The sequence below is a fragment of the Mytilus trossulus genome, chromosome 4 (assembly GCF_036588685.1).
Source record: "Mytilus trossulus isolate FHL-02 chromosome 4, PNRI_Mtr1.1.1.hap1, whole genome shotgun sequence".
Classification (NCBI taxonomy): domain Eukaryota; kingdom Metazoa; phylum Mollusca; class Bivalvia; order Mytilida; family Mytilidae; genus Mytilus; species Mytilus trossulus.
This window is the reverse complement of record NC_086376.1, coordinates 87,835,650-87,848,306: the sequence shown is the minus strand read 5'-3', so window position 1 is coordinate 87,848,306 and position 12,657 is coordinate 87,835,650. Positions and strand designations below refer to the sequence as shown.

At 30.6% G+C, this 12,657-nt stretch overlaps 1 protein-coding gene across 1 annotated transcript in view; it reads right to left on the bottom strand.

Annotated features, from left to right (window-relative positions):
* LOC134716236 (synaptic vesicular amine transporter-like) overlaps window positions 1-9,610 on the bottom strand; it is a 38,961-nt gene extending 29,351 nt beyond the window's left edge. Inside the window, exon 1 of the mRNA XM_063579109.1 lies at window positions 9,490-9,610. The gene's annotated coding sequence lies outside the window, so the exon portion shown is untranslated. The remainder of the gene's footprint in view (window positions 1-9,489) is intronic.
* Between the last annotated feature and the right edge of the window lie 3,047 nt (window positions 9,611-12,657).

Below are 12,657 nucleotides of genomic sequence, written 5' to 3'. Positions count from 1 at the left end.
TCATAACGTTGTGTTTCTGTTGTGCCGTTTGTTTCCTCTTACATTTGAGTTCGAATTCACATTACTACGTGTCACGGTACTTTTCTATCCAAAATTCATGTATTTAGTTTTGATATTATATTTGTTATTTTCATCGGATTTTGTCTAATTCTTAGTTCGTTTATGTGTGTGTTACATTTTAATGTTGTGTCGTTGTTATTTTCATCGGATTTTGTGTGTTTCCCTCAGTTTTAGTTTGTAACCCGGATTTGTTTTTTTTTCTATCGATTTATGAGTTTTGAATAACGGTATACTACTGTTGCCTTTATTTAGTACAGACACGTTCCTATGTAAAACATGATGGATTTAACCACTATATTCTTTAAAAAAATTCTTTTAGCAAGCTTTAAATATTTAGTGTTGTATTCCATCCGTAATGTTGATTGATATAGTTTGTGTTTGATTTTGTCAGATTTTAAAGATACCCCCTCCTCCTTTTTAAAAAAATATCTTGGAGTTCGGTATTTTTTCTATACTTTTTTTCAAACCTAAGATATCAATTTGGAACCAATATCTGTAAGTATAGTATAAGGACAGCAGATGGACAGTTTATTATGATATGCATCACACAGTTCACTCTTTAGTTTCTTTTTAACTATCTTATACCGAAAGTCTGAATTCTTTTGAACTTTATCAGTTCAGAATCTAATTACGACTCTTGTTTAATTCGTGTTGATCAAATGCATTTTCTGTGAAAATTGCCTCATTATTCGTTTGTTTAGTCAATTGGACCAGCAATAACATATGCACATTTCCCCTTTTCTATACATGTATTAAAACATTTTAAAAAAGTAATTGTGTTGAATATAGAGTCAGCCCTTGCAATCACAGATTTACGTTATCTCAAATAGATCTCACATGTCTAAGCCAGGTTTGGTTGTAAAACAACTAATACGCCGGAATAACGATATAAGTGTATTGATATAAACAATACAATTATACTATTAGTTTATACTATTATGATAGACAACTTTTGTTTCGACAATAATTGTCAAGATATTCCCGGAAAATTCCTTTTCTACTTTTCAATTACATTAAATATCAAGAATCGCTGACATGACAGAATGGAAGTCATCAAGCTAACACGACCACTCGCCATCTTTAGCTCTTAATATAAAAGTATTGATAATATTCCGAAACAAAACCTAACCAATTTAGCCCTCTACGCATATAAAGTAATATTTCGAGACACCGTATGCATATTTATGCATATAAGTACGTTAGAAAAGCCTTGTATTAATTTTGCCTATACATATCTCCTATTTCCATATCTCATCAAAGAGGATTAGGGTACTGGAATTGTTTACATAACGGACAAATTCTTCTTGTGTTACAATCGATTTCAATTTCTGATAGCGAGTAACAAATGGTCGAATAATGTTTTGTGGTGCAGATTGCTGTCGTACCGAAACGAAGTTGCATTAAAAAGTATGAATATTGATGGAAAATGTTGGTTTCTACGTCCTTCGAACAAAACTTACACAAGAAAAACAAACACGGTGAACTGAAACATCTACAGCATTTAGCGATAGCACTCTGAGTGCTTAAATCTGATGTTTAAATAACCATTGCGGTTTGATCAAGAAAGTATGAAATTACACGATAATGGTTTTATAGCTTCGAGTTTTTAAGTGAAGTGATCCAGTTAACGTCATTACGACGTAATACTTTTAACTAGGATATAAATGAATTATAGTTTTTCCAACTTTAGTACTGAAATATGAATAAAGATTATAGGTTATTTTAGTCAATGCTCTTCAACTTGTATTTGATTTGGCTTTCATTTTTTTTTATTGCAGCACCACTGGCAAGTCTCAAGTTGAGTGTTTATATGTATCTGTATATCAAGAGAGTAAGGTAAATCCCACGCTTACCACATTCATGTACACCCAAGTTTTAATACATGTTGTTGTGTTACATATTTGTTTTTCGTTCATACTTTTGTACTTAAATTAGGCCGTCATTTTAAAAAAATTTTTTTTATTGTTTTACATTTGTCATTTCGGGGCCTTTTATAGCTCACTATGCTGTATAGATCAGCTCATTGTTAAAGACCGTAAGGTGATCTATAGTTGTTAATTTCTGTTTAATTTGGTCCCTTATTAATAGTTGCCACATTGGCAATCACACAACCTCTTCTTTAATGCGTTATAGTATAATAGTAATATCATCATGACGAATACATCAAATTCAATTGGGAATGGAAATGGGGAATGTGTCAAAAAGACAACAACCCGACCATAGAGCATACAACAGCCGAAGGTCACCAATGGGTCTGCAATGGGTCTTCAAACGCTTCTTTGTTCGAAAAACAACATTTAAGTATATTATATTTTGCTAGAATAATTATTTACGAACACGGTCTCGTTATGTTGTGACATGAACTACGTACTTCAGGAGGAAATTTGAAGCGAAAAGAGCAGATAGCAGAAACTATGCACTTTTACATTTTTCAATGAAAATATTACAGTCACTGAGTCAGGGTTTCAACGATTTGAAGTCTTGTGTTGTTCGATTTTAAACCATTCCCTTTTCACAACTATATTCTGTTGTATTTGGAGCATTCCAATTGATTAAATGATTTATTTATTTAAAACTGTGCTTCCTCTTTGATCTTTTGTTTTTTAGTATTTCATTAATTTTTTTGCAGTGATTAAGTTCTAATTACTGGTTTTTTAAAATGTACTTTTAACAGTTTTATATTAAATTTTAAAGTGTTTTACAAAAATCTGTCTGCATTTTGCGCTGATGACAGAAATATGAGACTCTGATGTTTAAGTCAGTTAAAACATGCATTGTTATAACTAATGGGTGTCGCAGTTTGTATAAAACAGTTAAGGATATCAAATGTAAAATAATTTGCAGCCATCCTTCAACTAGAAGTGCTTGATTATTGAACCTGTCAACAGTTTATGATTTTAAACAAGATGGAATACTTAGTCTAGATTGAGACAAAGATATCAATAGAAATATTGATTGCAGGATAATGGTAGCACCTCAAAGCATATTATAGGCAGGATTTTTGTATTCCAGTAATTGCGACAGCTGTGGTTCTCATGAATTCATATTGCTGAGGAGGGAAACAGGGGTACAGCAAAGATATTGGTAGTGTAAATGAAAATTTGGTATTTGTATGAAACAATTTTACCAGATATTGAGTAGATCACTGATATCCAAGATACAGATTCACTAAACAAGAAGTAAAAAGGGATCAAAATATTTATTTAAGCGCAAAAGAAAATGTGATATGAACGAAATTTTAATACGAATACGGAGTAGATAATGATATCAAATGATAAAATACACTTAACGAGAATGCACATTTATATATTATCAAATTGTTTAATTTTTTAAGTACTTAGCATGTCACAAAACCGACCGACATGTATAAAACAAAATCATCATAGATACAAGGATTAAAATTTTATATTTACGCCATTTGCGCGTTTCGTCTACATAAGACTAATCAGTGACGCTCGAATCAAAAAATGTTTTAAAAGGCCAAATAAAGTACGAAGTTGAAGAGCATTGAGGACCAAAAATTCCTAAACGTTTTACCTAATACAGCTAAGATAATCTATGCCTGAGGTAGAAAAGCCTTAGTTTTTCCAAAAAGTCAACGTTTTGTTAACAGTTAATTTATTAAATATGAGCATATCAATGATAACTCATGTCATACAGTTTATGATCACGAAAAGTACCAATCAAATGTTTGGTCCTTTTGAAATGGACAATTAGACAATTATATATGACATCGACAGGTTCGTTACCATAATTTTACTCATTAACTAAACGAAAAATACAGATAGCAGAAACAAGCAAACAAACAAATTTAAAAGAAGACAAAAATAAATCAAACAACAAACAACACTTTATGACTTGATCTAAATATTTCGAACTACTACTTTTTATGGCTATTAAATGATGGTTTATACATTTTATTTTCCAATGAAATAATGTGTTTTCCTTCTCGATTGTTTGTTAATATACATTTATTTGTCATTTGATACTTTATGTGATGATATTTCTGTTAAAAGTTGGATAGGTAACATGTTAATTTATCGATTTGTGGTCTAATAAATAGTGTCGAAAAAAATATTACTAAATGTACCCAGGAGGCATGCAAAATATAAGACTGTCATAAAACAGATCCGAAAAAGTGACAAAAAATGAAAGAGTCAAACAGCTCTTATTTTAAAAACACAACAAAATCGATGAGATTGATATACTCATCAATTCATTACACAGCTTAGTTCTTTCTGTCGATGATCTGAATTTGAATACTTAATGGATATTCACAATTACTGGCCACTTATATATATATATATATATATTAACTTTAAAGATGAGTGTTCTACCGAATTAGACTTTTTACCGGATTTGTAATCACATAAGCAACACGACGGGTGCCGCATGTGGAGCAGTATCTGCTTACCCTTCCGGAGCACCTGAGATCACCCCTAGTTTTTGGTGGGGTTCGTGTTGTTTATTCTTTAGTTTTCTATGTTGTGTCACGTGTACTATTGTTTTTCTGTTTGTCTTTTTCATTTTTAGCCATGGCGTTGTCAGTTTGTTTTAGATTTACGAGTTTGACTGTCCCTTTGGTATCTTTGGTCCCTCTTTTTCTAGAAACCTGCTAGGGGTGTTGTTTCTGATAATTGTTTTTCTTGAGAGGCAGTGTCTAACCAACAGCTGTGATACCTAAGTTACCTTCCTGTAGAAGCAAACACATTTTTGGCCCTTCTTTTCCAATTGTAATCCATTTATTTATTTTCATGTTTACACCATCATTTTGATGGTAGCTTGATAGTTCGTGTTGTTATAGTGTGGTTTAAATTTCCAACGTACGGTCTAGTTAGGTAAAGGGGGGATTGTAAACATATGGAAATGATTTCCTAATCCCAACATATTTGACCCATTCATACTGATGATGAAACATATCAGGACTGACAAAATCAGTCAAAATTCAAAAGGGGAGACTTCATCGTTCCAACTGTAAAACATATATTGAATATGGAGATTCTACTAGAATGAAACTACATAAAAACAGAAGCTTGACAAGGAGTAGGTTCAGTAAGACACCTTTTTGGCCCCAAAATATAGCAGTTTAACAAAATTGTTAAAATGTAAACTTTTAGTTATTTTTTGGAAAGTAGTATGCTTCTGCTACATCGATATGGGCTGTTTTTAACAATATAAAATAAATATATCGGGTACTAGCATCATTAAGTCATGCTAAATTACCGACATCTTCACACTTTACCATTTAAGTTAAATTTAAGACGGTTTCCGTCTTAAATGAAAGTGGCCGCATTCGTGTTCCTTCTTAATATTGAAATGTAAGTTGTATTTGATGATAATACAAAACATATTTAAAGGTTGTGGATGAACACGGATGCGGACACTTTCATTTGTGACAAAAAACATCTGTAAAATGACGATTTTTGGCATATTTGATAGATTTTTCATATTTAAGCTTGAATCGGAGTGTTTGAAATGACTCAAACTTTCACATAAACTAATTGAATCGACTAAAATAGACACGTAAGTGTTGTCATCAATTGTGCATTACTATAAGACGTGTCACGGTACTTATCTAACCCAAATTCATGTATTTGGTTTGATGTTATATTTGTTATTCTCATAGTATTTTGTCTAAAGCTTAGTCCGTTTCTGTGCGTGTTGCATTTTAATGTTGTGTCGTTGTTCTTCTCTTATATTTAATGCGTTTCCCTCAGTTTTAGTTTGTTACCCCGATTTTTTTTTGTTCATGGATTTATGAGTTTTGAACAGCGGTATACTACTGTTGCCTTTATTTAAAAAAGTGTTCGAAATCTTTCGTTAGATGAACCTGAAATTTGAGGCCAAAATTGGCCCTTACCGGACCTACCCCTTTAGAAGTTGAAATCGTCTCTTTTTTCGTTAAACAAATTGATAAGGCTTTGTTAAGATCACCAAATACGATTTCCTTTTATAAATGAACAAAAAAATGTACCCAGAAACCCGTTCTTCTCGTAAATGATTATGGTGACATACTTTTTTCTAACTAAATTAAAATGTAAATACATTTAGACACTGATTCCGGAATATTAAGGCAAAATCTATAGTAAATGAATTTAAGTATCTAGCTTCCTTAATCTTTAAACGCAAGGAAATACAAACGATCATGGTAAAAGCATAGGATGAGATTACTATCCAATAAGTAAGTATTCAGAAGCATTAAATACAAAACGTGTCTTAAAATAGTTCACTTTGTACCAGTTTTAGTTAGCTTTGACTTAAGAAATTGCAATCTTAGTTTAATTATTATATATCATATAGCACTGAAGTTCATTATCAAAAATGTTTTATCTAGAAAATGAAAGTACCATGTCGAACAAATTTTGGTGGAAAGTATTTTCTGGACTATTGGTCGTAGCACATTCACAGGAGAGGGGATATTAACGCATTTTACCGAAGTCTTTGTCCTTGTCAAGTGTTCCTGTGATAATTTCCACCAAGGTACATTTGTAGTACTACGCTCAAACTGGGGTAGTCTTAATATTAAAATATACAATACAGAATCGCACAAATCATACGGAAATGAACATTTCAACACAAGCTTTCTGAAATCATTGTTTGAGAGTCATAACGAAGTTTTAGACAAAGAGTAAATTAGGTTATGAAAACCCTTAAAAATATCACTCATATCGAAATTTCAAATATCATATACAACCACCCGCCTAAATAATTGACTGAGTAATTGTTATTTCTCGATATATCTATGCTCGGTAACAGACCAAATGTTGGTGAAGTATAATGATGAAATAATATGATGGGTAAGAACATAATAAGAAATACAAAGAAAAGTCTTAATTGTCAACAGACATAAGAGCATGTGTGGTACTGACTAATAATTCACAATCAGATTGATTCATAAAGAAAAAATATTTAAATTTAGCAACAACATCAAACTGATAATAAACCAATATAAGAGTTTCTTCTAACTCTGCATGAAACTACAAATGTATAAATAACTGATGTGTGAGCCAGTACCAAAATCTTGTACCTTTGAATCTGCAAACATGAAGTCAAGAAAAAGAACAAAAGTTATTCATTGGTTCTATATAGTTGTCCAATTTGGCATTTCGGTCTATAAATTCAAAGGAATTTAGTAAATATTGCATCTCGAATTATTTAAGTCATTTTCGGAGACAAATGAAAAATGCTCAATTTTTAAATTGGAAATTGTTCTTTTGGGTGTTTTATTAAAATAGATAAATTTAGTTGATGCCACAAATTAACGCCCTTTTTCAGATATTCAATTTAATTGAATAAATTGATTAATTATTTGGACTTATTGTCTATACGAAACACATTATTTGCATATCGATTAAGCGTGGGTGTTCATATATTATCCCACATAACCATACACTGAACGCCCCCGCAATTTAAGATTTTACCCATAGACAAAAAAATATTTATCTAACCAGAAATTCTGCCTAGAAATTATAACAGACAGAAGCTTTTGTTCAGGCCGCCTACATTCAACTTTAAATTGATCTTTCATTTTGTGATAAAAGAAAATTGAAGACAACTTTTGATTTTGATTTTTAAATTTAGTAACGCTTTATATTACACTATTTTAACTTGAGCTGTGAACAGTTCTTTTAAACCTAAAAGTGGAAGAAATCGATATACCTTTTTAGAGAAATGGCAGTTAAAATATACAGATGCTGTTAAAAATGTGTCATATTCAACAGGAATGTTAAAGTTTAATTTGATAAATATTGGGTGTCAGAAATTATTCTAAATGATTTGGGATGGTAGCATATAAGCAGCAGAAGTATCATAGCTGAGGAGAACGTTACCTGTAACTTCCAGATATTGAAAACATCCAGATATTATGCAGGATAGCCTTAACCCCATTTGACAAGTATCTCTTAAGCTGATTTCATTCAATTGTTACATGAAAAGGCATCATAACCTTTAAAACCTTCCATACCTATTCCTTAACATCGATTTTTATTTTACTCTTATAAGATATTTACAAATTTGAAGCAAACTAAAAGTATGCCTCATAACGTGAAAATAAAAAAAACAAAAACAAATAGGGTAAGAATAATCAAATAAAACAAGTATGTGGTAGTGGAACTTGTTTCGTTTTTCTGCATAATAATAAGTTTTTGAAAGTTACTCGGATATGATATGCTAAAGGTTATGCTGACCTTTCATGTTTTTATTTTTATCAAGCAAAGATGATCAATTCCCAACATTTTTTTTTAATATGAGTATTTTAAATACAACGTTAAAACACTTAAAAGGGCAACATAGACAAACTGGGGCAAGAGACGACACAGTAATTAGAATACGAATTCATTTGATCCATTAAAAAACAAACACTATTAAGAAAATGAGAGGTTAAGTTACATGAAACCTATGACAATCCGATGGTGACTTTGATTGCCTAAATGTACACAAAAAAGATGTGGGGTATAGTAAGAGGGCATTCAAACATTATAAATCAAAGATAATCTAATAATGGCAAAACCCTGTTCCTACTCCACCACTAAAACCCGTCGTGTCACTGATTTTAAACACCAACAACTCTGTCTAGGCGATTAATAATAATACAGTTGCTGTAAATAATTAACATTGAGTTGTAAGCATTGCATAAACGTATGGCAAACGCAATCAATGTGGAAAATGAAACGTCTCTATTGTTAAAAATATAAAAAAAAAATTGGAATAAAGGATAGTAAAATACTATTGTGGAAAAAAAAACGCATTTAAAAGAATGCCTCACAGAACTAATTACTACGTCTTTTAATGTTTCTACACTATGCAAGGTAAAATAGATTTTACCCAAAAGCATACATGAAAACGACTTTTATATTTCTTTTTTCGTCTTGTTTAAGTACTGACGTCTATCAAACAGGACTTGGTTCTAAATGCAATACACCATTCCGAAACTAAGGCAAAAAATACAATGACAGGAAGTCCGATTTAAATAGTTTTTGTTTGTTTTTTCTGACCATTTTCCAGAATAACTCTTGTCATATTTGCACAAATTTTGAAACTAGTGTAATCCTTCAATTTATAGATTAGTTCGAATTTAAAAACATGACATTTCTAATTTTGATTTGTTTACATTACACTTTAAATGCATATATATATATATGAATTATTTTTAAAAAAAACTAGTGATTTAAATCAAAAACAGTTATTTTAGGCCTAACAATAACAGTTTAAATAAATGTCTGCAAGTAGTAAAAAAGAAAAAAATATATCGATGATTTGATATTAAAAAGAATATTATTTTACCTCCTGATTAAATGAAAAATAAAAGTTATGATTTAAATTATGAAGCATGTTCCTTCTATAATACTGATTAAAATTCATAGAGATGTTAAGAACCATTTCAAAATATAATGAGTACGACATAATAAAATATTATAAAGTTTTACTCACTTTTAATTGTTGCGCTTATCACATACACTATCTACTAACGATAAGTTTTTAAAATAGTTAAGAAATTCCAATTATTTTCCCATTATGAACGATGTAGCAAGCATGTTCTAAAGTTGTTTTAATGATTAACAGTCAGAAATTGGTTTTTGAACGTAACATCAATATTTATAGGAATTCGGCTTCATTACGTACTAACGCCTAACACCAATGAGAAACGCTGGACCGTATACGTTAAATGGCGGTCGATGCTTCCCTATTAATAAATGCATTAAGTTTGTCCTTCTTGTCAATAGATGTTTTGATTTGATTTCAGTAATGGCTATTCATTATAAGAATAGAGTTTAAATCTCAAACCCATTTCTGCTAGTATCATTACAGCGAAACTTGAAAAGAGAGCAAATAACAAAAGTAGATAACTAAACAATTATAATTTTTACCTGATTATCATTTGTCATTTTTACCATTTGTTATTTTTATTTACGATATTTGTTTTAGAATTATGTATTAATTTCCTCCTTCGATTTTTTACAAATTCGATGGCGTTAAAAGAGGAAATTTAGTCACGAATGAAACATGAGTCGAAACTTTGAAATTGAAATTCCTTCCAAAGCAAATTAAATGAGGATTTGTTACAAAGTCAAAAATAAGCCCCCACATAGTTACGGAAGATGAATAATATTCCGTGTATCATTTCGCAACAAGGCCACGAGGAACAATTATTAATATACATGAGACAATATTTGCTTTTCTAACACGTTTTCACATTCTTTAGGTGTATGTTAAATGTTAAATACAAGACAGAAAGATTAATGTTTTCATAATATATAAAACTGATTTACACATAAAGGTGATTAAACACCAATCAAATATATCCAAATATAAAACTTGATTTGTTAATGTAAGATGTCCACGTAAAATTGGAGTAATGGTCTAATTTGGTACTACAATGTATATTCAGTACATATGCATAAAATCAAATTGAGATCAACCTTAGCTCTATTGAAATATCTAAGATTATGAATGAAGGGTATACGAATGCCTTTCAAATTATTCAAATTTTACTATGCATTTTTTTTCAAACAATATAATATTATAGATATAAATTTTGATCAAGAGACGAAAACTGTATAGTATCAACGAAAACAACTTGTTCAAACCGATTTTAGGCTTTTACTGGAACAAAATTAAACATGGCATGAAATTCGAGATACTTGACGACACGTGACTGTCTTTTGTTTCTCAGCAGACGTAAAGGTCAGTAACTTTTCTTGTTCTACATCTATGCAACTCAGAAATGTATTCTTTTCTTATCAAATTGAATAAGCATTCTTGAATTCATATATGAAAAATTCAATTTGATTTCAAACTTAAAAATAAAATTTATTTAACGACAAGAGACAATTGCGTGATAGTTGCTGTTTGAATGTCTGCTGCTTAAATTGTTGAACGCTCGATCTAATTCGGCTACCCACGTGACTTCCGGTTTCAGTAATATTATTTTAATACAAATTAATTTAAGATCCTTTACAGTCAATTCAAAACGCTGAATTTTGTTTGGTTTTAAAGAAAACTGTGTAGGATAATGCGTATTTTTTGCAATAATGAGTTAAATGATGTATTCATATTAATATGCTATTAGTTGAATCTAAGTGCTTCGATTTGAATACTTAATGAGAACCCTTTGGTTGGTACATTGCTTACATAACATTGCGATATCGAATTTTAAAAATCGATTATCGTTATTCTATTTCTATTGTACACATACAAAGCGTCAATCAAGTGCTTTATACGACCTATTCTAGTTTATCTTTAAATTTAAATTATTGTGGAACCTATTATATACATGTACTTTGTGTACGTGCATTTTAGATATTAGTAATCTTTTCTGATAGTATTATTGTAATGTGTTGATTTCTATGTTCTTTTTTCTTGTATCAGTATTTTTTGTTACAGCGGGTGATATTTTAACTGACATCGGACCATCTTTCTATAACAAATGAAAACACAATGGTATAGTCATAGACAACAAAACGTCATACAGCATCGAGTTTCCGATTGTAACATAATTGGATTGGTAACCAGAAAAAAATATTGCTGATGTTGATTTTTTAGTAGTAAACTCCCTTTAATCAGTCGGTAAGCACTATGTATATGGCACTTATATCAGTTATACATTGATTGGTGTGTTAGGGGGGAGTCTGCCCGTGACAGCTATTTGTATCATAAAATATTGTTTTCACTTCCTCTTAAGCCCTTTATAAACTTTCACTGTTAAAAGAATACCTTTTGTCTGTCTCAAGTCAGGAACCTGTAATTCAGTGGTTGTCGTTTATTTTTATTGTTGTGTTACATATTTGGTTTTCTTTCATTTGTTATATAAATTAGGCCGTTAGTTTTCTTGTTTGAATTGTTTTACATTTGACATTTCGGTGACTTTCTAGCTGCCTACGCGGTATGGTATTTGCTCATTGTTGAAGGCTGTATAGAGACCTATTGATGTTAATTTCTGTGTCATTTGGTCTCTTGACTTTTCTCCTTTGCAATCATACCACTTCTTCTTTTTTACCTAGAACATTACTTAACCAACACTTTCAATCAGTGTGTTTGTTTTATTTTTTTTTAAATCAAGGTTTGTTAGAATGTCATAAGCCATAACAACTATCATTTCACAGTATCATAAGATTATTAAAATTTTTACGTCCTGTTCAAATATATGCTTTAAAAGTTTGATGAGAAAACCTTTCTTGTTAAGAACCATACTCATACAAATAATAGTTAGACAGCCGTTTAACAGATATGATTATACAGATAACTTAATTGCATATAGTTCTTGTTTATGCGTGTGTGTTTTATTTTATTTTTGTTATATCTTTTTTTCATTTTGTATATGTATAATCTAATTAGTTATCAAAGGTACCAGGATTGTAATTTAGTAAGCCAGACGCGCGTTTCGTCTACATTAGACTCATCAGTGACGCTCATATTAAAATATATATAAAGCCAAACAAGTACGAAGTTGAAGAGCATTGAGGATCCAAAATTCCAAAAAGTTGTGCCAAAAACGGCTAAGGTATTCTATTCCTGGGATAAGAAAATCCTTAGTTTTTCGAAAATTCAAAGTTTAATATGCAGGAAATTTATAAAAATTACCTCATAAATGATATTCAT